Raw genomic sequence first — 25,639 nt, 5'->3', positions numbered from 1 at the left:
AAATCCTCCAAGATCCTCACCTCTAGAGGGTAATTGCAGGGACCCTGAAGCAGGCTGCCTGGATTCCCAAGGCAGAGAGCCACTGCAGAGTCTTCCAGGCTGCAGCCGTGGATCCCCACTTCAGCTGCAGGTGAAAAAGTGCAGCTGAGCCAGCAGGCTGCTTCACACATAGATGCTCAGCTGGCCTCTGAGCCTTGCTGGTGCCAGCTTTTCAAGGGACCTGATTATGTCTCTAAATTTACAGAACTGACATTTAGAAATTGTCTAAGGGTTGCTCTGCAAAGTGCCGGTTTTTGCTCTGGGTTTGAGGATTTGCCATTCTGTGTCTTTTTTTTTTAATATAGAAGAATGAGACAGAAATGGGGCTTCCACCAGCACCCCTTGACAGATAATCAGTGGCCTTCTTGCCAAATCCAGTGGTGTTTAATTCTCCAAACTCCTCCGTGGGAATCTGTGCCACATATACCATCTTTTTCATCACTCCTCTCTTTCATTTCTTACCTAGTGTTATTTCCTAAAACCTGACCCTAAGTACTCTGTTTTATCTTTCTATACTTTCTTCCCTGGAGACAAGGTTTATTTTGATTCCAACTCTTACTTCTCTTTAGAGAATACTTGTCCCCATTTATCCAGCTCCAGACTCTCACCTGAACTCTAATACTCATTTATAGTTGCCTACCTAGAGGGCTTCATCGTTATGAAATCATTTGGAGATCGTTGTGTTCCAGGGTGAACTTATCTTTCTTTAAAGCTTCCCCACAGAGAAAGACAAATATCGTATGATATCACTTATATGAAGAATCTAAAAAAATGATACAAATGAACTTATTTACAAAAACAGAAATAGACTCACAGACATAGAAAGCAAATTTATGCTTACCAAAGGGGAAGGGGGCAGGAGGGATAAATTAATTAGGAGTTTGGGATTAATAGATACATAGTACCATATATAAAATAGATAACCAACAAAGACCTACTGTATAGCAAAGGGAACTATATTCAATAACTTGTAATAACATAATGGAAAATAATCTGAAAAAAACCCCATACATAACTGAATCACTTTGCTGTACACCTGAAACTAACATGACATTGTCAATCAGCTATACTTCAATTAAAGAAAAAACTTCCTCAACTTACTCCCAATTTTATATTTCTAAGCCTGGAATAGATAATCTTTTAGTCCTTGTATACATTTAATATGTTTTTCTATCAAAGCTTATTTTAAATAGTTCTTTACTCTGTTCTCTTTTTCTTTAATTTTCATTACCATTCTCCAAGCCTCATGTTCTTAAATAATAGCTTCAACTACTCTTCCTACTGCTAGCTGTATTCTCTTCAAACGTCATCTTTACTGTGAAACTACGTGTGGCTTTCCATGGCCTACAGGGCAAAGCAAAAACTCCTAGTCCAGCCTGTTCTAATATAACCTACATACTCGACCTTATTTTTTCTAGCTGGTTGGGGAGAACCTGAATTCTGGGTGGCTCACAGAGAGGTGGGCTTGATAAGGAGGAGATGGAGCATACTATAAAGGCAGCTGTCAGCTCACGAATACAGGCTTCTCAGATTTCATATTGAATTGGTTCACTGTCCCATCAATATTGGGCACAAGAAGTTAACTAGGTAGCTGGGTGAAGTAGCCTGGTGCAAATTTCAGATAAATACTTGGTCTCAGTTGTGCTGATGCCAAATGAAATGGGAAGGCAGAAAATGGAAATGGGATTATGCTATAGCAGGCTGGATTTGAGTTAGACAAAGGAGAGAAAGTTGAAGAGATATAGGACAAGGGGACTAAGTACAGGTTATTTTTCTCATTCCTTAAACCAGCACAAAAGCCTTTCCTGACTGACTGATCCTCCTTCCCTGACTTATTTTTCCCCACAGCAGTTGTTCCATCCTACACATCCTGTATTTTACTTGATGATTATTTGTCTCCTTCAACTAGAATGCAAGCTCCATGAGGGAAGGGATTTTTGCTTGTTTTGTTCACTGCTGTCTCCCCAGTTCCTAGAAGCATAAATGGCATTAAGTACATGCTCAATATTTATATACATATTTGTATATATTTGTTAAATAGACAGACTCTGTAGTATAAAATCTTATTTTCTTATTGGTCAGTCTGATTGCTTCTACTCTCAAACACATTAAATTTATTTCTCTTCTTAGTGATTCCTTATGCTGTTCACCTCCCTGGAACGTTCTATCTTCTCTTCAACTATCCAAATTTCATCCCTATTTTGGGTCCTGGTCAGGTTGCATTACCACGGGGAAGCTTTCCTCCTCATCCCAGGCCTTGTAATCACTTATCTCTCAGTTCTTCTGAAGCCCTGGCTGTTTGTATCGTTCATCTTTGGAATTATCACAGACTCATGTGCTGGTGTACTTTGCCCTGAGATCCTGATCTCACCCTTTCTGAACTTCACCTTCTCTTGCTCTGTGTTACAGTCCTTGGCCCTTAACAGGTGTCATCTTGGAGTGTGCGTGCTTTGCTCACTCATGTATTATTTATTCACTCAACACATTCATCTAACACCCACTGGGTGTTATTACTTCATGGGAAACAGAAATAAACTAGGTTCAATACAAGCCACTAAAGAAATAATAATAGAACTTAGTGGAGTGTAAACTAGTTAGATTTTTGAAGATGGAAACATTTGCAAATATTTTTGTGTGTGTATTCTCACTCTACCTCACAGAATGCTAGATACTTAGTGAGCTCAATGAGTGTGCCAAATGATGGAAGTGTAGAACTTGAGCATTGCTATGAATTTAGATTATTTTAATCCAATCACCTCATTTTATGGGTGAGGATACAAGAAGAGTGGTTCAACAACTTGCCAGGCACAGAGCTAAATAGTGGAGGATCTGGTATGAGAGAAGATAGGGACCTTGACTCCAGATCGAACACATTTTTTCTGTCTCTCTATATCATTGCCAAAAAGACAGTATAGGAAATCGGGCTGATTTACGTAAAAATAACTGTGTTAAAAGGTACTAATGAAATCCTAGAGGACTGATAGCAATAAAATCAAACATATAATACAAAAGTGAATAATATTCCCTGGATGCTCTCTTTGATTAGAGTTAGAGGATATAAAGGATTCCTTGGGAATAAATAAATCCCTCCAAATGTAAAATTCCTTGTGGTCACCAGTGTGTGACACTGCAGCCTCAGGTAATAACCCAGAAATTCTGCCAGGACCACTGCTTGAGGTATCTAGAAACATTCTGGTGACCATACCTTGGTTGCCATGCCCTGACCTTGCCTTCCACCTCATCCTCTTTTCTTCTAGTATTGAGTTAATAGACATCCTTGGGAACTGAGAAGCCAGTACCTCAGAGGCCCCAGCTCCTTGCTGCCTCTTGGGCTACCTTAAAGTTACCATGGTAGCAAACACAAGGATCTTGGCAATTTTGATTTGCATACTCAGTGCCCTTCTGGATGTAGGAATTTCATTCTCAGCAAGGCTAAATCCTCACTCACTCAATATTTCTTCTAAATTCCAAGTGGTGTGCCAGTCAGTACATAAGAAGGGGAAGATTGGGTGACAGGGAGGGCTTCTTCCAGAGTTGTAAAAAAAATATTTTTAAAATATTTTATTTATTTATTTATTTGGCTGCATCAGGTCTTAGTTGTGGCATGTGGGATCTACTTCCTTGACCAGGGATTGAACCCAGGCCCCCTGAATTGGCAGCATGGAATCTTAGCCACTGGACCACCACGGAAGCCCCCAAAGTAGAGTTTAAGAGAAGGGTTTAGAAGTAGATATCCCTGTTGTCAAAAATGGACTGATCCTTTTAAAAATTTTTTATTTTTTAAAAAATTTTATTTTATATTGGAGTATAGTTGATTTACAATTTTGTGTTAGTTTCAGGTGTGGAGCAAAGTGATTCAGTTATACATATACATATATCTATTCTTTTTCAAATTCTTTTCCCATTTAGGTTATTATAGAATATTGAGCACAGTTCCCTGTGTATACAGTAGGTCCTTGTTTATTATCTATTTTATATATAGTAGTGTATATATGTTAATCTTAACCTCCTAATTTATCACTCCCCCCACCTTTCCCCACTGGTAACCATAGTTTGTTTTCTAACTCTGTGAGTCTGTTTCTGTTTTGTAAATAAGTTCATATGTATTATTAAAAACTGAGTAATCTTGAGCCCTAGATGAGTTATGGTAAATCTTTGAATGCATTGAACTCTAGTAGAGCTTTTCTGATGAGGATTGTGTGTGGAATAAACCAATGGAAGACTAAATATATTTGCAAATACAAATTCATAATAATGTATTGTGGAGAGCTATATGTTTTCCATTAAAGAGTGGGTTTAAAAAACTATTAGCTGACCATGGAGATCTGGGAGTGGCATGTGAAAGAGAATCCTGGGGTAGCTAATTTGCAAACTAGAGGAATGTGTTGTCACGTTTACTTCTTTCCCACAGCGATTGCATAATGTGTGACAAGTGAAGATTGCCGTCCACACAGAGATGCAGCATTTCCCAAAACCAGCAGAGAGGTGAATCTCACAATGAACCAGGATAGGTTGATGTTCTTCCTCACTTTATTTAGCTTTTGGAAAGTGGCTTATAATTTTTGTCTTCAGAGATGTATGGTTACTTTCCATGAACAGTAACCAACTAGGTCAGATTTGGTTTAACGTGCTGAGAGGTTCTGACTGTAGTTGAGGTAGAACAATCCACCACCTAAGGGCACATGAGGCTGCACCATATTTGAAGAATCGAAGTCAGGAACAATCAAAGGGCTCATAGATACTGGGGCGAAGTGCTGATTTGGAAACATAATTTATATGTGGGAGTTCCTGGCCTGGCATGAAGATAGGCCTCCTGGGGCAAATTTCATCCTTTTATCTTTGAAATATACTACGTGACAGGCTCTGTGGGTAGTTACCTTTCCAGATGAAGAGAAACTGGCAGAAGTTGGGCTGATGACTTTCTCATGGCCAAAGAGGCCAACGCAACAATCCAGGGTACTTGAGTGACGGTGAGGTGAGGAGAAGCAGGTGCTTCGTACATTGAGCATCTCACCTCCTAGTGTGGGATCAGCAGCCACCTTTGAACCTTTGTCCCTTTCAAATCAAATACTAGCAATTTCACTTTGATTATAGGACCAATTGCTTTTTCCTACTATAATCTTCTAAGTACTTAATCAGATAATGTAAAACTGCAGTTAACAGGTGTGATATGAGTCTTTTCTACAGGCTTTGAGCACTGCAGCGTTCTAGTTTCTAGCTGTTGGATGAGTGAGAACTGATGATGACGCTATAGCTTCATTGCAGTTGACATTTTAAAGATGTCTATTTATCATTCTGACATTACTAAAGTAAGCAGTTGAATGGGAGGGCAAGATAGGCCCAATAGCAATGCATAATTTTTTGACTGAGGAAGAAGCAAGCAGGTGACTTCCCCTCATATTCTTATCCTTAAGGTACATGATCAAACAATAAATGTTGTGTCCTCAAGTCCGTTCTCTACCTCTGCATCTTTATTCTTGCCCTGTCACTGGGTTCATCAGTACCATTTTTTTTAGATTCCGTATATATGAGTTAGCATACAGTATTTGTTTTTCTCTTTCTGGCTGACTTCGCTCTGTATGACAGACACGGGGTTGGGGGGTTGGGGCAAAGGGGAAGCTGGGACGAAGTGAGAGAGTAGCATTGACATATATACACTACCAAATGTAAAATAGATAGGTAGTGGGAAGCTGCTGCATAACATATGGAGATCACCTCGATGATGGGTGATGCCTTAGAGGGCCAGGATAGGGAAGGTGGGAGGGTGTCGTGGGAGGGAGGGGATATGGGGATATGTGTATAAATACAGCTGATTCACTTTGATGTACCTCAAAAAATTGGCACAACAGGGTAAAGCAATTATATTCCAATAAAGAGCTTTAAAATAAATAAATAAATGTTGTGGAATCGAAGTTATAAAAACCAGGGCTCCATAGCATATTTCGAATATCTTATGTGGATCTGGGTCTAACCCAGGCATAGTGTGAAGCAAAGAAGGGAGTCACCTAATGCTATATCATTACTTACCCCCCCCCCCCCCACACACCAGTTCCTTCTTATTGTTATGGAGATTTTTGAATCCAAAAGTAGGACTCACTTGTTTGAATCTGGGATTCTAGGTCAAACTGTACCCAAAAGATCAGTCCCTGGGCAGCTGTGCCAAATGGATTCAGTTTTTTTATGAAGAATGGAAATGATCCAGAATTGATCATAGCTTGGACTTGCCACTTCAGAGCAGGGCCAGTCCCTGAGTTGACAGAGAATCTTAAGTCTCTTTGGTTTTTTTGCTTCTTTGAGGTTGAGAGAATTTATGAAGCTGAAAAAAGAATTGTTATCCTAGAAAGAATTGAAGTTGTTCTTATCTTGCCCCTTAGGGTTATGTATTCCACAAGGGTTATATATTTCCACAAGGCAGGGTGGGAAAAGTTTTCCAAATGCAGGGTGAGAAAGAAGCTGGTTGGTGAATGAGGGATGAAGAGTTGTAGAGATAAAAGGAGAAGGACTAACTTGTGAGCCCTCTTCAAGAGGAACGAATACAAAGTGTTAGCTTTCTCTCTTGTTCATGTTCGTCCTTGCAGATACCTTGACTGTGAACAATGGTTTCAATAAGGAGGACAGAATGAGTTCTGACAGGAAGGTCGGAGGTGTGACAGGCAGAAGAAAAATGAAGCCAAACAGCACAGATATGTGTCATCACTACTGGGTTTTACCTTGATCTGCACTCAGTTATCAACTTCTTTTCGAAATGCTCGCCACTCATTCAAGAAATAGCATACATGTTCTAACTTTGAAGTAATGGATGAACTTTCAGGTAAAAGTGTATTGAAATAAGTCTTGCCAGTTTCTTCCCTCACTGTGAATTCATTAATATATCTCTCCATTCAAGAGTCATTTATTGAGAACTCAGTATGTGATAGGCATGATTCTAAGTACTATAGATTATCAACTGCTTAGTTCCTGGAAATTTTACAGTAGTAAACAATTTGCTTTTTTTTTTTTTAGAAAAAAAAAACCAATTTGCTTTTATTCTAAAATTTGTTTTGGTTTTGTGACTCATGCTATAAGGCTTCACACCAAGAATCCCCGCATGAATAAAAAAGGTGGAAATATTTGTAATGATTTACAGCTTTTTAGATCTGTATTTCAGTAGACTTGTAAAGACACTGCCTTATTCATTATTTGAAATATTGCAAGCCAATTATGAGTAAGACAGGCTCCTGAATGACTCCAGAGTTACTTAGATGTCAAGGTACTAGCCTTCTGTGTGCTATTCTCTCTGTGTTATCCTGTATAACATTTATAGCAAGTGAACCCTTACATTTGTCAGTATGGATTTTGTGCCTATTGTTACTTATGGTGTAATGCTACAGTAATACCTGCATAAACTCACAGGCATGAATTTAGGAAATGTGAGAGAAAAAGGAGACTGTGAATCAAAGAAGAAGTCTTGAGATAAGACAGAAAGAAGGTAACTGACAGAAACAAGGAGAGGTACACATTATTGGGTGGGAGGGTGGAGGAGGAGAAACAAAATTGTAATCATAAGTAAAAGGATTCATGAATAAGTTACTCTTCTGATGGTCACAGTGAAAGGAATGTAGGTGACAAGAGCCTCCAGTGGAGAGGAAAAATCGCAAGGAGGGATTAGTAGGTAACCTGTGCCTTTCTAGTACCTGGGAAGGAAAAAAATGAAAACCTGAGCAATGGCAGCCAAGGTCAGTGTTAGCAGAGAGGAGAGATGTTGGTGTAGCTGTGGGGCTCAGGGAGGATTTTCCTGGCCACCTTTAAGGCTTAGTGTATGCTGTGCAGAAGGGTGTTTTATGGAAAGAATGGACCAGCTACCAGTGAAGATGTGGTGAACACAAATGTGGGAGGGGTTGAAGAATGCCTGATTTCTGTGATAGTTTGGAATTTTAATTAAACACCTTAACAAAACTTCCTGGTAGGAGGATTTGTCCCATAGTTCAAACATTTCCCAAGAGCTGGGAAATGGAAATTTCCAACTGGCAGAATTTCATAATTCTAATTACCTGGGGGAATTGGTACAGCAAATATAGGTGTCATTCTCGAATCACACGTCCCCCTTTCCCCGGGAAGTGTCAGTTTAATCGTATGGTTACTTGAAGTGTCAGTTTCCAAGAAGGTTGAGCTGCAACATAGCCTGTATAGGAATGATGCATTTTGGAAATCTAATGTGTGCTCCTACACTCAAATCTCGGAGAATCAAAATAAGAACCTCTTAGTTTGTAATAAACAATCAAGTCTCAGGTGAAGTCTATGGCCATTTGAAAAACACTGTGCTGTCCTTTCTTCAGAGGGTCATGCTAATAGACATCTTGGGCTCTCTCCAGACCGTGGGTGTCATGGTGTTGGAATGCTAATAATAACTCAGCCAACCACACTGCTTGTCTGAGCACAGTCTCCTGAGGGCAGGTGCTGTGAGATACAGAAACCGAGGAAGACACAGGCAGACTAGGTTGTGAAGGAAGATGAATTGACTGTCAGAAGTGTTTGAATTGGAGAAATACTACCCAGTAACGATGGAAGCCAGAAAAGAAAAGTCATTAACCCATTCCAAGTGTTAGGAAAAGAGAAAGGCAAAGTGGGGAAGTGAGGGGAAAAAAAAACCCCATCACCAAACTGAAAAGAGAACCCTTCTAACAAAAACTAGATTGTTGAATGACCTTTAGCTGTGGAAAGATACTACTCCGTTGAAACATGAACTGAAAGGATTTCTTCTGAGGGCTAATTTACATTTTTTCTTTTTCAGTCTTCAACATATTTTAGTAGATGCGTGGTTCTGCATGGTTGGTATCTTTGTCTCTCTGAAAAGAAAAATGGGTCAGCTTGATATAGCTTGATGTAAGCAGTCAGTCAAGTGATCCCTGTGAGAGACATGACTAAAGCCAGATCAAGGCTTGTTAGGAGAGGGGACATTTGGGGGCTTGCCCCTGAGGTGGTATTTTATGATTTAGTTTATGGAGGGATTTTCCTTCCCAGCTGAGCACGGCTGACACTGATCTTGTTTCAGGGAAACAGGACCCTTCTAAGAGGCGCTGAGGGCATTTGCCCAATATAGTCCAGTGGTACTTGGCTGGAAGACACTTGTGGAGGGCAAAAAAGAGCTCCCCAAAGATGTCCATATCCTTATCTGAGAACTGTGGATTATATTACTTTATGCATGAAAAGGGGCTTTGCAGGTGTGATTAAGGCAAGGATCGAGACATGAGAGATTATCCTGGATTATCTAAGTAGGTCCAATCTAACCACACATGTCTTTAAAAGTTGAGAAACTTTCATAGCTGGGTCAGAGAGAGGTGTGATGAAAGAACAAGGATCAGATAGACATACTATAAGAAGGACTCGTCCTACTGTTGCTGGCTTTGAAAATGGAGGAAGGGGGCTGTGAGCCAGGGAATGTGGATGACCTCTAGAAACTGGAAAAGTCAAGGAAATGGAGCTTCCAGAAAGAAGCACAGCTGACCTCTAGAAGTGGAAAAATAATGAATTTATATTGTTTTAAGACATTAAGTTCATGGTAATTTGTTACAGTAGCAAGAGAAAACTACGTCTTTATTGTCCCTAGCTAGTTTGTTTCATGAATTCTGTCTCAATAAGAAAGCTGTCATGTTAGGCTAGCTCCCTAAGGAAAATCTTGATCATAGAACATGATTTTAAAGGCTGATTAGGTAAACAGGCCTACCAGTAGATACTTCAACAAATTAATATATTCACTCTTCTTACGCGCAAGTATTTTTGAGCCCTTATTATCAGCCAAGTATTTTATTAGGTTCTGGGATTTAAACCTGAGTGGAGACAGATTCCATCCCGCCCTTGAGGAGGAGCTTATGGATTTGTTGGGGGAGACCAACTATCACCTTAGGAATTTCTACGTGTGGGACGGATAAGCTTGCTTTTCTCTGCTGTCCTCACTGCGGGTATTTAGTGTTCACCTTCCTTTACTGAGTTAAACCAGTCACCACTCCCTCATCCAATTTTTATCTTCCACGAATTTGTTTAAGTCTGGGGTTTATGGCTCTTGTTCTTTTTACTTGTTTCTAGCAGTGATGAGGCTTATATCTCCTCTGTATTATTGACCTTGGCGTTCTCTTAGGAATCTGGTAGAACACAATCCTGCATTATCCCTCTGAAAAAAAAACCATAAAACAATCCCTCCCTGTGCTAGCGCTAAAGTAGGAGAAAGGAAATGAACAAGTCAGCATCCTGAGCTATAGCCTTGATTCCAGGAGGTGCGCTAGGTACATACAGGACTTGCAAATAATTTAGCATTTCTTTCTGCTGAGGTAGTTCAGACTAAGTTGGAATAAATGATGAACAGGAATTATTTAGGAACTAAAATAATTCAGGTTGTAATTTTTTGCTGCCACCCATTATTTTCTAGAATTAAAACTCCTAAAGCACTGACATGTTCTCTTGGTGAAGACACATCTTCCCTCACTGGTGATCAGCTTCCTAATTCTGACAGATACATCTGCCCATGCAAGATATAAGAAGAACTAGGTTAGTCCTTCTCCCTGTTCCCCACCCCCCTTCTTTTGTTGACCATACTAACAAAGGGATGGTATCAGGCAAAGGGAAAAATACATCTATTACCAAGCAAAAGTGTTTGGGAGAGTTACAACTGTAGAGTTCTCTGCCTAGTCAAAGATCTTTGTCTGAAAGGATGGTCTTTAATCCCCTTCCTGTGTTTTAAGGAGATGCCCTTTTCAAAACACAGGCCTGATTCATACAGATAAAATAGTGTTTGAATTGGCCAGAAAGAGAATATAAGAAATGGATGTACTGATTCCTTTCTGTTGGTCCTTTCTTTAGATTTCTGATATTGTGGTTCTGTGGCAAGTCTGGTCTCTTTGGCTAACCTCTGCAGGAAGGGTACAGTGACCTTTGAAGGGAGGGTGCAGAAGTGGCAGATGAATGAGAGAGAAATTATATTGAATTTAATCCATTCAGGGAGCTGATGTGTGGCCATGTGATAAAGCACTTCCTCTTCTCACGCATGATTGCTTTGCTGTCCTACCCCTCCTACGTGTGCCTGCAGAGAGCACGTGATCGATGTTACAAATAGCAGGTACAGAGAGGGTGTAGTGTGAGAAAAAAGGTGCTGGGAATGGGCGAGTGACAGATTAAGGGAAGAGCGGGCGACAAGCCTGGGCAGAGTAAAGAAGCAACATTCAGGCTAGGAGGGCGGACAACCAGAGCCTGAGAATATCACAAAGCTCCAAAGTCAAGGCCATGAATTGATAAGGGATTTCCTTGCCTTCCTTCTTACACATGGAGGAATCATCTTACCTATGCTGAAGATTCAAGTGTCTAACCAGAAGTTCCATTTGGGATGGAAAAATGCCAGAATTCTTCCCCACCCTCTAACTGATTGGTTCACGGCCATTTTCATACCAAAGCAACACGTCAGGTTTGGCACAGGGAACATGGGTCACCTACGGAGAGAGAACCCCCAGGCTCCAGCTATGCCAGACACACTCAAAATTTAGATCTGCAGAGAGGATGAGGAACCTGCATGGAGTATCGAACAGGGGAAAGCACGATGGGGTTGGAGAAAAATCAGGAAACCATGGGCTCTCAAAAGGCACAGAGGAGAATTTCATGGAGTGAATTGTGGACTAATAGGGAAAATAGGAAAATGTGCAAAGAGATATGTTTACTGGATTTGGAAATATGATATGGAAGGGAGCCAGGCTAGAATGGGTTTTTCATTAACTAATTCATGATGTCCACACAGATGTTTCTGGGTGCTTATTATGTAGCAGAAATTATTCTGGGCATTTGGGGATTGATGGATGAGAAAACAGACATGATGTCTACTTTCATGGTGGCCCATGGAGGATGGCAAGTAAAAAAGAAAACACCAATTACAAAGACAGGCATGACTTTGTAATATTGAAGGAAGAGAAAAAAGGTCATTTTATCTAAGGCAGAGTGATTGAACACAACAGAAGAATTAAGAGAAAATATGAGATGACCAGGGACCAGATCACAAGGGAAAGGTCTTGTAGATTACATGGTAAAGGATTAAAATTTTATTACACATGCAACAGGAAGACTTTAGAGTAACTTTTGCACGGGTACAATGCTATTTGATTTTAAAAGTGAAAGAGAGGTGAGGAAGTGGAGACCATAAATAGAGTCAACTTTCTCAAGATATGTGCTGGGTATAGTAACTAACACTTATTTAGTGTTTGTCATGACCAGGCAATATTTTAACTATTTTTACTATCAATAATTTAATACTACCTACTGCTACAATGAAGCAGGAGTCTTACTTTTCTTATAGGTAAGGAAACTGAGGCACCGAGAGAGGACTCATAGTAAAAGTGGAGTTTTTTGTTTTTACTTGCTTGTTTTTCTTATGATAGGACAGAGGTAGAGCTTTTATTTTAATAAGAGAGAAAATAGATAATGTGGGCATAAATTCAGGTAGGTTTATTGTTTGACAGAAGTTATGAGTCTTTCCTCTTATGGTGTTAGTTTTCTCAATGCTCGTCAACTGAGGAAGAAGGAACCTCGAGGAGAAAGGGTGAAAGTCACTGGGTGGGAGAGTACGATATCAACGTGCTGGGAAATGTTTAACAACTTGTTTTCCTCTAAAAGCTTATCCTTTGCAGTTAGATCTATAATCTGTCTGCAGTTAACTTTTTAGTGTGATGTAAGGTAGGGATCAAAATGCATTAGTTTTTAGCTGGAAATCCAATTTCCCAGCACTATTTATTAAAATGACTATCCTTTCTTTACTAAATCACCTTTGTCAGTTAGTTGACTTTATATGTCTGGACCTATTTCTGGAACCCTAGACTCTGCTCCATTGGTCAGTTGAAAACTTTATTTTTTCACCAATGTCTTCAATCTCTACAATGAAGGCTCAGATAAGACCTCTCGGGTTTGCTTTTACAACTACTAGGAATTTTATTGAGGTCAAGTATAAATATCTACATATGAAATGTAAGATCCCCCCATTACCTTCTCCAAATACAATGTGAGGTAGATAAGAACTAGTATGATGCACTGCTCAGATTCTCCTACAGGACAGAAAGTCTTATTTCTTTAACTGCTGGAAATGCTGTCAACATCCAGCCCTTAGCTGCCAAGCCTCTTCAGGATGGCCATAGACAGCCACCTTGCCCAAAGTCATGTCCCCTTCCGGGGGCAGCCCACATCAAATGACTCCTCTTATTGACTTGCCAGTATCATGGAATGAGAAGCTAAAGGGCTCAGGAGCCAGAGGCACTATGGAGATCAATGGGACTTTACCTGTGTCTGCTGGTGGAGATGTTCCTCTAACTTTGAAGAGCCTTGAGTTGCAACAACAGGAAGCTTCTCCAAGAACTTGGGGAAACTCCCCAAGTGGGTCACCAGGAGTAATGGTAAGTGGGGGTCACTTTTACTTCCACTTCTTAGTTCCTAGACCCATGTATTCAACCTATCAGGGATCTATTAGGAACCATATAAAGATCAATGATTTAAAGTACAACATTGTGAAGGATGGCACTCCTATCCTTGCAAGGTATTGCCTCTGATCTGTCATTTTAGTAGGTTCTCCTTGGTACACTATGAGCTAGTAGATTTTTTTTTTAATTTATATTATTTCTTGGCTGTGTTGGGTCTTCATTGCTGTGTGCAGGCTTTCTCTAGTTGTGGGAGTGGGGGCTAGTCTTTGTTGTGGTGCACGGGCGTTTCACCATGATGGCTTCTTCTATTGCGGAGCATGGGCTCTAGGTGCGTGGGCTTCAGTAGTTGCAGCATGTAGGCTCAGTAGTTGTGGCTCACGGGCTTAGCCGCTCCGAGGCATGTGGGATATTCCCGGACCAGGGATCGAACCCGTGTCCCCTGCATTGGCAGGCGGATTCTTAACCATTGCGCCACCAGGGAAGTCCCAGGCTAGTAGATTTTGAGGTCATGTGCTGACTCCTGCCCTTCCTTTGCTGTTGTTCTCTTGATATGAGGTGATATAATGTGGGATGCTGGGACAGTGGGTCAAATATCTCCTAATTCTCAGGCCTGCAAATAGGAGAGGCTGAACTCTACCTGGAGTATTTGCATATTAGTGGCAGAATGAATTGTTACCTTTTCCAAGGTGGAAGGGGTTGAATACGGTCAACTTGCTACCAACTGGCTGGTTGGTTTTATTATTGTATAATAAACCACGTCATAACTTAGTGACTTAAAATAACAATTCTATTTTACTCATTATCTCCTAGTTTAGGAAGTCAGGAAGGACTCAGCTGGCCAGTGTGTCTCTGATCCACATGGGTCCAGCTGGTGTCTCTGAGACGGAGGATTCAGTTCTAAGGCAGCTTTTTCCTCAGATGTCTGGTGTCTCTGTGTACCTTGGCCTCCCTCTCCCTCTCTCCTGCTCTCCCTCTCCCCCCCACCCCCACCTTTCCTTTCCTCCCTCCCTTTCCCTCCCCCCGTCCCCCCCCACTTCCGCCCCATGACATCTCATTGTTCAAGGCCTCTGTAGACAGCTTGTTTTCTCACAGCGTGGTTGTCTCACATTGATGTCTCAAGCTGTTTATTTGGCAGCTGGTTTCTCACAAACAAGAGTTCCAGGAAAGAGTGTTCTGAGAGGTCCAGGTAACAGTTGCAAGGCTTCTAACAACTTAGCTTTGAAAGTTACAGAATGATTGTATTTCTTTTCTTTCTTTTTTTTTTTTAAATTTTTTTATTTATTTGGCTGCGTTGAGTCTAATTGCGGCATGTGGGATCTTTAGCTGCTGCATGCTGGCATGTGGGATCTAGTTCTCTGACCCAGGGATTGAACCCAGGCCCCCTGCACTGAGAGCGTGGAGTCTTGCCACTAGACCACTAGGGAAGTCTCCAGAATGTCTGTATTTCTACTGGTAAGTGAGTCACTAAGGCTCAGTCTGGATCCAAGAGAAAGGAGGAATAGATTCTACCTCTTGATGGGGGGATGGCATGTGCGTACAGGGAAGAGAGGAATTGATGGTGGCCACATTTGAGACAAACTACCGCGGTCTCATGGAGAGTGCTATGACAGGGATTTAGGGTTGATCTGTTGTGGCAGGTAGGAGACTTGGCAGTATCAATAGCTAGCTCAGCTTTGGTGAGTGGGAGCCCCTGCTTTTCAGCTCTTGCACAGCTGCCAGCATGGCTACTTTGTCCATGTGCCCAATGCAAAGGATGACCAGTGCAGGAGCTGACATATGTCACCTGTCAAATAATTTTATCTACCTGTGTGTTTAGTGCTTTTTTTTGGTCATGGATTCTCTTTAGGGATTATATGCAATACAATACCTTCAGACTTTGACTCCATCTCCACATGTCCATCCACATGCTCCTACTACAGATTTTCTTGACCCCAATCGTCCAGTATTTCTCCTTCCAAAATCTTGATCCATTGTGCTAAGATATTCCCTACTGACCACTCCCCACCCCCTTTGTTTTATCTCAAGCAGATGTCTCGCCCAAAGCTTAGCCCAATGGGAGGATGTCTTCTCACCATCGCCTTTCAGAATCACCCTTGAATAAGAATATAATTTGGCCACTGTCTACTTAGGCTTACACCCACATACTGAGTTTAGCAATCCATGGACCAAGCTTAATCATTTTTCCCTTCGTGAGTATTAGTCATTATTCTCCAGAGGAACAGAACCAATAGTGGAGATAGATATAGATATAGATACAGATATAGATAGGGGAGATATATATATACACACACACATACACATACACACATACATATACCTATATATATGTATATGTATTTGGTTGGCCAAAACATTTGGGTTTTTCCATAAGATGTTACAGAAAAACCCCAAACAAACTTTTTGGCCAACCCAATACACAAATTTATTATAAGGAATTAGCTCATGCAATTATGCAGGCTGGCAAATACAAAAGCTGCAGAACCAGTGTTCCATTTTGAGTCCAAAGGCCAGAAGTTGCTGTGGAACTAGGAAGAGTGGATGTCTCAGTTTGAAGGCCGTCAGGCAGAATTCTCATATTCAGGGGAGGATCAAACTTTTGTTCTATTCAGATCTTCAGTTGATTGCATGAGGCCCACTCACATTCTGGATGGCAGTCTGCTTTACTCAGTCTACCACTTGTTTTATTGATAGGTAAGAAGTAGATTTATTGAGAGAGATACGCACTCCATAGATAGAGTGTGGGCCATCTCAGAAGATGAGAAGCCTATCAATTTAAATGTTAACCTCAAAGCAGCTATGCTCCAATAAAAATTAATAAAAAAAAATCAGGAGGAAAAAAATGTTAATTTCATCCCAAAACACCCTCATAGAAACATGCAGATGAATGTTTGCTCTAATATCTGGGCACTGTACAGTCCAGTCAAGTTGCCACATAAATTAACCATCCTGGTAAGCTAGTCATAAAGTAACTGCTGTGTGGCTGTATGTGTGAGCTGGTGCAATAGTGGTGGGTGACAATGACATGCGGATCTAGCTCCCTGCTTATGGAGCTTGCTTGAACCCTCAGGCCCTGCTCATGCTCAGCCTCGGATGTTCCACTTGCATCTCATGCTGGCCTGCTGCTGGGCCCTTGGACCTTGTTATGAGTTTGTGGGTCTGACAGCTTATGATTGGCATTTCTGGCCAGTGGTTCACTTGATGTTCCAGGAACAAGCTCTCCATCTCTACTATGGTTCAGTAGAACAGCAGAATTTGTTGTTTGTAAGATGTGTAAGTCTCCACTGCAGGGGTTTTGGCCTTGCTCTCTTGCTAGTGCTGTTACAAAGTTCACACAACATCTTTTCCCACTCCTTACACCTCCAATGCGATAGTGACTCCTGGTTGTATGATTCAAGAAGCAGGGCCCCTTGCACCACAACCTGGGCCTGCTCGCTTTCGTCCCTGCTTTGGACTCCACAAAAAGTGGGTAGTGTCCTAGGTATGAAATATACTCCGTTCAGAACTCAGAGAAGCTGGTTATGTATTGTATTTCTTGATGAGCTATACAAAGTAATGTCTTTTTTTTTTTTTAAATAAATTTATTTATTTATTTATTTATTTATTGGCTGCATTGGGTCTTTGTTGCTGCACTCGGGCTTTCTCTAGTTGCTGCAAGCAGGGGAAACTCCTTATTGTGGTGCGCAGGCTCCTCATTGTAGTGGCTTCTCTTGTTGTGGAGCACCGGCCCTAGGCATGTGGGCTTCAATAGTTGTGGCACATGGGCTCAACAGCTGTGGCTCACGGGCTCTAGAGCACAGGCTCAATAGTTGTGGTGCATGGGCACAGTTGCTCCGTGGCATGTGGAATCTTCCCAGAGCAGGGCTCGAACCTGTGTCCCCTGCATTGGCAGGCGGATCCTTAACCACTGCGCCACCTAGGAAGTCCAATCAGGCTTTTACTTTGGAGGAAATGTTGAACGTGCTCTAGACCACTAAGCCCCTAAAAATTTAATTAATTGTAGAATTTATCTCCCACTTTCTTATGTTCTGAGGGATGCCCAGGTGGTCCAGGCAAATATATTTGGTTATCTATTCTAAGTGAATGTACACTGTTTCTGTTTTTTTTTTTTTTTTCTTTTTTGAAAAGATTGGAAAATAATGCATTTGCCAGATCAATTGCCCCAATAAACTTTATGGAATATTCTTTAATTTTACTACTTGTTAAAGATGTTACTTCATATACGCATGAGTCTGATTGGGAATCTCTACTTTGATCCACTGATCTATTTGTCTATATCAGGCCCACTGCCTCACTTCTTTGGTTTCTGTAACATTATTTTATGCTTTGTTACTTTGTAAGGCATGCTTTTCCACACCATGTGTATTTCTTAAAGTTTTTAAAGGTTATTTTTGCAAATTTACTCTTCCATAAACACTTTGAGGTTAGTTTGTGAAGTTTCATAAAAGAAAGCTACAGTGGAAATTTTGTTGGGATTAAACTAGACTTAATAGATTCTGCTGTTGAATAAATGACCTGAGAGAGTATGAATGCATAAAAGTGAAAAGGATTAGAGGAAGCTTGAGTCATAGACACGCTGATAATTTTTGATAGACATAAATAGGCAACCCCCCCCCCCCCCCGAAATAAATGTCCTAAAACTCAGTAGTCAAGTTTTTTCCTTCTGATGGGGATGTTTTTCATAAGCTACATTCCCAGAATTTCTATTGAGGGTCTTTCTTAATGCACTGATTCTGTTTTTTTGTTTGTTTGTTTTTTGTTTTCTTTCATTCTGTAATTGATTGTAACAGTTCATGTAGGAGATCCAGGACCAAAGTGTATCGTGGACTTTGTGACGAGTTGCTCAAATTTCCCCACTTCAGGAGTGAGTTCTTATCAGCTTGTCTGCTGGAAGTGCTGGCAGCAAACACTCCTCAGATTTCAGCTCACTCTGGGGGAAACGCCTCATCTGAAGGGTCACCTCTCCCCTAAGCATGCGCCTTCCCAGGACAGCCCACAATCGAGTGTAAGGGCCTGTAGTGTAAACACCTTTTCTCTCACCCCAATGTGGGACAGTCCTAGCATCAGAATTCCCCATGGTTGGCTGAGGCTTTCACTGAGACTTTCTTGTAGTATAACAATCATACAGAAGATGCACAAAAAGAGTATATAGGTGGAGTTAACAGATACACACTATTATATATAAAATAAACAAGGACCTACTGTATAGCACAGGGAACTATGTTCAATATCTTATAATAATCTATGATGGAAAAGAATCCAAAAAAGAATGTATATATATATATACACACACATATACATAAGTGAATCACTTTGCTGTACACCTGAAACATTGTAAACCAACTGTACTTCAATAAAAAAAGAATATATAGATAAATAAGTGATCATAAAGTAAACAAACCCTGGTAGTTTACCAGTAGCCATAAGCCCACCTCATGTCCCCTCTCTAGCAAATATTCCTTCTTCTTCCCAATGTTAACCACTACTCTGACTTCTAACGTCAAGGCTGAGTTTAAAGTATGACTTTCATATCATGAAATTCGCTGATACGAAGCATACAGTTCCATAAAATTTGACAAACGCCTTTGCTTATATAACCCACAACCCTATCAAGATAAAGAACATTTTCATCACCCCAGAAAGATGCCTCATGTCCTTTCCCCGTCCACCTTGACTCTCAGAACGACTACTGTTCTGCTTTCTGTTGCCATAGATTAGATTTGCCTGTGCTAGAAGTTCATATAAATAGAAGCATATAGTATATGTTTTTTGGGGGGGGTGGTGTGTGCGTGTGTCTTCTTTTCATTTATCATAATGTTTTGGGGATTCTTTCTTGCTGTTATGTGTATTAGTAGTTTCTTCCTTTGTGTGACTGAGTAGCATGCTGTTGTATGAATATATCATGTTTTGTTTATATACTTCCCTGTTGTTGCACATCTGAGCTGTTTTCAGTTTTTTGGCTATAATTAATAAAGCTTCTGTGAACAGTCTTATAAAAGTGTTTTTGTGGACATAAGTTTTCATCTCTCTTGGATAAATACCTAGGAATGAAACTGCTGAGTCATAGGGTGAATGTATGTTTAACTTTTTGAGAAACTGCCATTTTCCGTGTTATACATGTGCCTATAATATATGAGTGTTCTGGTTGCTCTATGTCCTTGCTAATATTTGGTATTGTGCGTCTTTTTCATTTCATCCACTCTAGTGGTTATATAGTGTTAATCATTGTGGTTTTAATTTGCATTTCCCCGATGACTATTGAAGTTAAACACTTTTCATGTGCTTATTGGCCATGTCTTTATCTTCTTTTGTGAACTTTTTTTAAAAAATTGAAATATAGTTGATTTATAATGTTTCAGGTGTACAGGAAAGTGACTCAGTTATACACACACCCACATACATAAAACATACACACACATACATTCTTTTTCAGATCCTTTTCCATTATAGGTTATTACAAGATATTGAATATAGCTCCCTGTGCTATACAGTAGGTCCTTGTTGGTTATCTATTTTATTTATAGTAGTGAGTATCTGTTAATCCCTAGTTCCTAATTCATCCCTTCCTCCCCTTTCTTCTTTGCTAACCATAAGTTTGTTTTCTATGTCTGTGAAACTATTTCTTTTGTAAATAAGTTCATTTGTATCATTTTTTTTTAGATTCTACATATAAGTGATATCATATGATATTTGTCTTTCTCTGACTTGCTTCACTTAGTATGATAATCTCTAGGTCCATCCATGTTGCTGCATTCCTTCATTCTTTTTTTATGGCTGAGTAGTATTCCATTGTGTGTATGTGTATATATATATAATATATATACACACACACACCCCACATCTTTATCCATTCATCTGTTGATGGACACTTAGGTTGCTTCCATGTCTTGGCTACTGCAAATAGTGCTGCTATGACATTGGGCACTATCTGAGTTAGAGTTTTTATCTTTTCCATATGTATGCCCAGGAGTGGGATTGCTGGATCATATGATAGCTCTGTTTTTAGTTTTTTAAGGAAACTCCATACTGTTTTTCATATGATTACACCAATTTACATTCTCATCAACAGTATACAAGGGTACCCTTTTCTCCACACCCTCTCCAGCATTTGTTATTTGTAGACATTTTTTTAAAGCTCTTTATTGGAATATAATTGCTTTACACTGTTGTGCCAGTTTTTGAGGTACATCAAAGTGAATCAGCTGTATTTATACATATATTCCCATATCCCCTCCCTCCCGCGACTCCCTCCTACCCTCCCTGTCCTGGCCCTCTAAGTCATCACCCAACATCGAGTTGATCTCTCTGTGTTATGCAGCAACTTCCCACTAGCTATCTATTTTACATTTGATAGCGTATGTATGTCAATGCTACTCTCTCACTTCATCCTAGCTTCCCCTTTGCCCGCTCCCCACCCTGTGTCCTCAAGTCTGTTCTCTACCTCTGCATCTTTATTTTTGCCCTGTCACTGGGTTCATCAGTACCCTTTTTTTAGATTCCATATATATAAGTTAGCATATGGAATTTGCTTTTCTCTTTCTGGCTGATTTCACTCTGTATGACAGACTCTAGGTCCATCCACCTCATTACATATAGCTCCATTTCATTCTTTTTTATGGCTGAGTAATAGTCCATTGTATATATGTGCCACATCTTTTTTATCCATTCATCTGTTGATGGGCATTTAGGTTGCTTCCATGTCCTGGCTATTGTAAACAGTGCTGCAATGAACATTATGGTACATGTTTCTTTTTGGATTATGGTTTTCTCTGGGTATATGCCCAGGAGTGGGATTACTGGGTCATATGGTAGTTCCAGTTTTAGTTTTTTCAGGAACCTCCAAACTGTTTTCCATAGTGGCTGTACCAATTTACATTCCCACCAACAGTGCAGGAGGGTACCCTTTTCTCCACACCCTCTCCAGCATTTATTGTTTCTAGACTTTTTGATGATGGCCATTCTGACCAGTGTAAGGTGATACCTCATTGTGGTTTTGATTTGCATTTCTCTGATGATTAGTGATGTTGAGCATCTTTTCATGTGCCTTTTGGCCATCTATTTGTCTTTGGAGAAATGTCTATTTAGACCTCCTGCCCATTTTTTGATTGGGTTGTTTGTTTTTTTGACTTTGAGCTGTGTAAGCTGCTTGTATATTTTGGAAATTAATTCCTTGTTGGTCACATCATTGGCAAATATTTTCTCCCATTCTGTAGGTTGTTTTTTTGTTTTATTTATATCTTCCTTTGCTGTACAAAATATTTTAAGTTTAATTAGGTCTCATTTGTTTATTTTTGCTTTTATTTCCTTTGCTTTAGGAGTCAGATCCAAAAAAAAATATTGCTACGGTTTATGCCAAAGAGTGTTCTGCCTATGTTTTCTTCTAGGAGTTTTATGGTTTCCTATCTTGCATTTATGTCATTAATTTTGAGTTTATTTTTGTAGATGGTGTTAGAAAATGTTATAATTTCATTTTTTTTACATGTAGCTATCTGATTTTCCCAGCACCACTTATTGAAGAGACCATCTTTTCTCCGTTGTATATTCTTGCCTCCTTTGTTGTAGATTACTTGACTGTAAGTGGGTTTATTTCTGGGTTCTGTATTCTGTTCCATTGTCTGTTTTTGTGCCTGCTGATTACTGTATTTTTAAAGTAAATCTTGAAGTAAGGTAGAGTAAGTCTTCCAAAACTGACTTTTTTTCAAGATTATTTTAAATATTTTAAGTTACTTGCATTTCCATGTAAGTTCAAGTGTCATACTGTCAATTCCTACAAAGAAATGTGCCAGAATTTTTATTGGAATTGCACTGAATCAATAAATCAATTTGAAGAGAACTGATATTTTAACAACATTGAGTCTTGTAATCTGTGAACATAGTATGGTATATCCTTCCATCTCTTTAGGAGGGATCTTTAAAAATTTCTCTTAGCAATATTTTGCACTTTTTATGGTGGCAGTGTCCCATAGCTTTTGTTAAATTTACCTCTCAGTAATTTGTGATTGAAAAAATTATTTTCCAGTTGTTCATTGCTAGTATATATAAAAATATAATTGAGGCTTTGGATCAACTCTGCAACTGTTACCCAAAAACTGGTTTATTTCTTGGAGGGTGTCAAGTCAAAAAACACAACCAAGCCAATGATGGGGAGAAGGGGATGCCAAAAACTTGACCTCTGTGCACTGGTGCTGAATTAAATCTTGGAGACAGAGTTTTGGGTGAAGTAGAAAAGAACGGCTTTATTGCTTTGCAGGCAAAGGGGAACATAGCAGACTCATGCCCTCAAAATTGTGTGTCTCAACCTGGGGGATTTGGTGAGGAATTTTATAGCAATGGTTCACGGGCAGAGTTGCTGATAAGGATCAGGGTGTGTGCAGGGCCTGCACTCCTTTAATGTGTCCTTAGGTGGTCTCCTGATGAGCTTCTGTGGTTCTCAAGGTTATCAAACTGTGACCTTCTCTCTGGAATGAAGAATGTTCATCTAGTAGTTAATGTTGTCCATTTGTTGGGAGTTCTAGTTCTACAGAAGACCTCTGCAGAAGATATTGTTATGTGTACCCCTTTAGGTGGAACCAGGACCCTGCCCCAAGGATGCATTATTGTTTTTTGACTGCTCCTCCCTTGTCTCTGCATCCCCTCCCTTTCCTGACTAGCAAATGTTTGAACCTGCCCTTTGGAACTCAGAGAAGTTCATGGAGACTGAAGCCTATTCCCTACAAACAAGATACAGGGGACACAGAAATGCTTCCCTGCCCAGGAGCCCCACAGGGTCCTACTTGATTTCAAAGGGAGGATTTATTACTACTTGTAGCAAGTAAGGAGAACACTGGGGATCTTTCCCAAAGCAGTGTCTCCTCAGACAGCAAAATTGGGGAAGTTTTAAGCTAAGGGTACATGAATATTCACGAAGGGGCTTGGGTGGTTGACAGAGTCCAAGCTGTAGTTGATTGAAATTAGGAGGCTCAGAAAAGGTCAACATCATTCCTTAGGTTCCAGTAGATCTGGTGGTTGAGTGTTTCAGCCTAATCTTTACCACTGAAGCAGAATTGGGAGTCTGTACAACTGATATATTATCTTTGTTTTTGTTCTTTCTTTCTTTTTTTTTTTTTTGTTATTTCTATTGCCTGATAAGAGTTGTTTTTTTCTGCATTCTTTTATTCCCTTACTATCATTACTTATTCAGACCTGTTCAAGGATAAGCATAATGGCCAAGCTTAAAATACAAAATGGCTTAGGTCAAAAATGGCTTCAATTCTATCAAGAAAGCCATGCCTGGCTCTCTTTCTCTGGGAACCCCTCCTACTATCTGCTTATACAACCTGCAACATTGCTGAATTCACTTGTTACTTTTAATAAGTAGTTTTTGTTTTTTATATTCCTAAAGATTTTTTTTTTCATATATGCTATCATGTCATCATGAATTCAGGCTGATTTACTTCTTTTTTCCCCAAACATTATGCTTTTCTTTTTCCCTTTCTTATTGTATTGGATAGGCGCTTGAAAACAAGGTTGAATAGAAATAATGAGAGCAAACATATTTGCCTTGTTCCCCATCTTAGGGAGAAAACATTTAATATTTTGCCATTAAGAAAACATTAGCTAAAGATTTTCCATAGATGTCTTTATGAGTTTGAGGAACTTCTGTTCTCTTCCTGGTTTGCTAAGAGGGTTCCCCCCCTTTTTAAAATCACAAATGGATGTTGAGTTTTGTCAACATTTTGCTTTTACCTAATCCTATAGTTTTTCTTCTTTATATTGTAGTGAATTACATTGTTTTTTCTTATGTGTTCAATCAGCCCTGTTTTCCTGGGATAAATCTTACTTGATTATGATGCATTTTTAAAAATAATGCTATAATTGATTTGCTAATATTTTATTAATATTATTTTTTAAAAATCTGGATTCTTGAGGGAAGTTGGTCTGTAATTTTATCTCCTTAAATAGTGCTTATTTTATTTTGTTCTTAGAATTATGCTGTCTTCATATGATGAGTTGGAAACTGTTCCTTCCTTCCTCTACTTTTTGAAAGAATTTTTGTAGAATTGGCATTATTTCCTTATTAAATGTATGATAGAATTCACCATCAAAACTGTTTGGGCCCTAGCAGTTTTAAATTTAAAATTTGATATTAAAATAAAAAACCCAGATATAAAGCTATTCAGATTTTGTATTTGTTTCATCAGGTATTTTTTTTAAGCTTTTTAAAAATTTTTTCTTTTATTTTTTTGGCCACACTGCACAGCATGGGGGATCGTAATACAGTGGAAGGGCAGTGTCCTAACCACCTGACCACCAAGGAATTCCCTTGTTTTATCAGTTTTGATAAGTCATGTTGTTGTGTCCTCCCAGCTTCTCAGCTGGGAGTACCTGAGACATGCACCCAGCCCTACAGAACCCTGCCCTACCCTCACTCACAGAACACTCCCCTCACCCTCACCAATATTGTGGCCTGGCCAATGTTGTGGCTGGGCTGGCCCTTGTGGTTCTTATTATGACTGAAGGATGCACTTCAGCAAGAAATGGTCAGGGAACTTTTAAGAACAAGATTTATTACTCACAGGTCCTGGAGGGTACACAACATGCCTGAGGGCCACAGAGCAAGGTCTTGGGGGGAGAGAGAGAGAGAGAGAGAGAGAGAGAGAGAGGAAACCTGGAGCTCTGCCTTTATTAGGGTCCAAGAGTAATGTGTCTAAGCCTTTGTGAGTTCTCTCTTCATTGCTGAATTTAAAGCATAAGAGTGGGAGTTAGGGAAATGCAGGGGTCACTAAAGTGATCAGTTATCTAGGTTACCTAGGGCTTTATAAAGGGGAACTTCATGAGGAGGAGTAGCCTAGTTCCTTAACTAGTTGTTTTGCTCTGTCATACAGCTGGTAATATGTTTGTTTGAGATGGATGTATCCGAAGTGGATGCCTCAGCAATTAAAAGCGTAATGTTAGGCACTTACATTACAATTAAAAACTTAATGTCAGGTGTGTACACTGCATATGTTTTTCAAGAAATGTGTGTATTTCATGTAAGTTGTTATACATATTGGCAAAAAGTTGTTCAAAATAATACCTTGTGATTATTGTTAATATCTATAGAATGTGTAGTAATGTACCTTCTTTCTTTTCTAATATTTGGAGATTATATCTTCTTTCTTTTTCTTAATTTCTCTTGCTAGAGATTTATCAATTTTATTAAT

Source organism: Hippopotamus amphibius, chromosome 10 (assembly GCF_030028045.1).
Source record: "Hippopotamus amphibius kiboko isolate mHipAmp2 chromosome 10, mHipAmp2.hap2, whole genome shotgun sequence".
Lineage (NCBI taxonomy): Eukaryota > Metazoa > Chordata > Mammalia > Artiodactyla > Hippopotamidae > Hippopotamus > Hippopotamus amphibius.
Note: the sequence above shows the minus strand (reverse complement) of the source record.